Source organism: Cavia porcellus, unplaced genomic scaffold (genome assembly GCF_034190915.1).
Source record: "Cavia porcellus strain 051 isolate PalLab524CR breed Dunkin Hartley unplaced genomic scaffold, mCavPor4.1 scaffold_33, whole genome shotgun sequence".
In the NCBI taxonomy this organism is placed as follows: domain Eukaryota; kingdom Metazoa; phylum Chordata; class Mammalia; order Rodentia; family Caviidae; genus Cavia; species Cavia porcellus.
Window position 1 is genome coordinate 14000907 of NW_026947516.1, and position 3215 is coordinate 14004121.

Sequence of the window (3215 nt, forward strand, 5' to 3'; positions counted from 1 at the left end):
CATTTCATATATACCCATGAGTCAATGAAGAGAGAAATCACCTATGGGGATTACACCACCATTTTTATTTTCCCTACTAACATTGTATTTTAAAATAATGAATACTTATAATATGCCCAAGATCTGTGATCATATATACACAGAGTACATATGTTCCTTTTCTCCTCTGAGTCTTGAGTCCTTGAGCATGTATTTCATTTTCTTCGTGGCTCTTCTAATTTCTCATTTAGTTAACTCATGAAGTAAGTGCGCTGTGGCAGATCTTTCGCGGATCTAGTATTCTTGCTTTTCTGCAATTCCACATTGACTCTGATCTTGGCCACATAAATTGCCTTGACCAGTGATGCACTTGCTCTTGGGCCTTATCTTTTCAGATCTTCTTGTAACCCCACAATTATCCTGGGAGGAAGCCTGAGCAGCCACTGGGGACATTCCACATGGAGATAGAGCTAGCCAGGGCTTCATTTAGACAAGTGATTCTTAACTTGGGGTGATTTTGCCCTCTGGGGATTATCTTGCCAGGAGACACTTTTGACTGTCACAACTGTTGGAAATGGCTACTGACCTCCAGTGGGGAGAGAGAGGCAAGGATGCTGCTAAACATCCTACAATTCACAAGACAGTCCCACAATGGAACAACAGCCCTACACAAATGTCACCTATGCGGATGTTGAGAAAATGGCCATCGATCAAGTTTTCTTCACAACCTGGCTCCCATGGATCAAAGGAAAGGGGATTTGGGAGAGAACATGTTCAAATAAAATCTGACATAGCTACTCTTTTAAGCCTGCACAGTTCCCCGTGATAGTCTGTTGTACAATCTGTTACTCATGATGATTTCTGATGATTTCCATTAGTATTTGCAATGGCACATTTCCCCTTATTTACACTTATCACTTTAACACAGGAACTCATCAAACCATCAAACTGTCATTTTCTTATTTACCCCAACCCAGATAGAGCTTCTTCCCAGTACTATCAAGGTCACAGTGTTTCAACTCAATCTCAGCTTCTTAAATTCCCATTGATTAACTGTCCCAGAAACTAGGACATTTAATTTATAATGTTTTATTATTCAGCCTTGTTATCAAAAAACCATGGCCATCCCTAATCTAACAAGAAGCCACTTTGTTCTCTCAGAAGAACATGTACATATTTAGAGGAATCACATTATTAACCAATTTTATCTGTGAAAGCAATTTTAAGGACATAAAAATTGCAGTAGTAGTGCTGGCAGTAACTTTTATTAGAAGAGTTTAAATATAATTACTTACATTAGCAGACCCACTCAATAAAATTGTTAGACATATGGTTGCATATGAATATAAATCTCATCACTATGGTAATTTAGTATGTAAATTTAATTTCATTTTTTATAAAATATAGTCATGTGCCACTTAACCTCTGGGGTACATTCTGAGAAATGCATCATTAGGTGATTTCATCCTTATGTGAACATCATAGAGACTACTTAAATGAACTAAACCATCTACAGTCTCACTAAGCAATATAATCTTATGAGACACATTTTGCATATGTGCTTTGGCACTGACTGAAACATTGTTATATGGCACAATGGATAATAAACTATTGCAGATACCTTTTTTTTAATATCATAGGGCAAATATACCTTCCTAAAAAGAATGGAAAGGGGTAAAAACGCTACTGGAAATGGGGCTTTGACTTTTTTTTTTCTTTTGACGGTGCTAGGGTTTGAACTCCAGAGTCTTGCACACACTAGACAAGTGCTTTAACACTGAGCTACACCACAGCCCAAGTTATGCTCAAGGTGGGGGTGGGGCTCGATACTGAGGATTGAGCAGGGGGCCTTGCATCTGCTAGGCAAGCACTATACCACTGAGCTACATCCTGAGCCCTTGGAAACGTTTTGGTAAGCAGACAGCTACAGAAATTTAAAGGAAACACTTGATGCACAAGGCAATCCATGTCACAAAGTACAAAGGCGCAGATGAAAAATCCCAGTGATATGAATTATCTCACTAATCTCCCAGCTCCTAATGGTAAGAAGTCGTGTAGAGTAAGATACAATTCCGCTGCAAGTGGTCCTCGCTGTCGATGGCAACTTAATTCTTGCTACATATTAGTAGAACCCAGCCATTCTCTCAGGGGCTTAGTTTATCTTCAGTGAGTTAAAGCTGTGACCAGCATCTCCAGTGCCCAGTCTTCCATGGACACAGGTCGCATTCCCTTCCACTTCACTTAGTCTGTGCCCAGAGGTTCGCTCTAGTAGTGCTTTAGGTTCTTGAAGAAAGCTTTTATTTGGCTTCTGCCAGCAGGGAGGAGAGACAGGCACAGACCCCAGGGACATGGAGGCACTGAGGTTGGTGGTCTAACTGGGTTGGTCTGTGATCCTCAGATCCAGCTCTCGAGAATAGGAGGGAAAAGATCATGAAGCTGGCCTTAGGTCCACCACATCTACCTACAGTGGAGGAATCTGCGGGGGGGGGGGTTGTCGCAGGATCAACCCTACTCACTCTGTGTTCAGGACTCAGATGGCAGCCACTGCTGGCTTTCCCACAGGCATGCTGCAAGTCTGTAATTCAAGGCTCAGTACATTTGACTATTCAAAACTGAAGGTAAATATTTTAGGCTTTGCCAACCAAGAGGCAAAAGGGAAGATACAATATAGCTATATAACAAGAAAAATTCTTTTCAGTTTTTATTGACAACATCCAAACTATAATAATATGTATGTTTTAATAATACATAGCTACTAATGAGAGAAGAGCAATAGCCGGGTGTGGGATAGGGGACCATTTCTCTTAAGTGGGATTCCCAGGTGGTTTGTGGCACCATCTCATAAAGTGCAAACATGTAGAGCTCTGTCCTACAAACTCAGGCTACTCTCTTTGGATCTGGTCTATGGGCCACAGTTTGCAGATCCCGCTACAGTTGAAAACAAGTCCTTTACACTGGCTTTGGGGCATTCCACACTGGAGGATCGCTAAGGCATCCACCCCCTTGGTCCTTCTCTGTGCTCCAATTATCTGGTTCCCTGGTCTTCCCCCTCAAGGCACATGGGACATGTCAAGTGTGGGATTCCGAGGCCTCCAACAGGGGAAGGACCCCCTGGATCTTCCCAACCTGCAAACCCGGTGGTGCGGGAAGCCAGCTTCCCGGCAAGCTCCAGATTCGCCTCCACTCCGCCCCTCCTTTCTCACTCTCGCTGGCTCCGCCCCTAGCTCCTCCCTCTT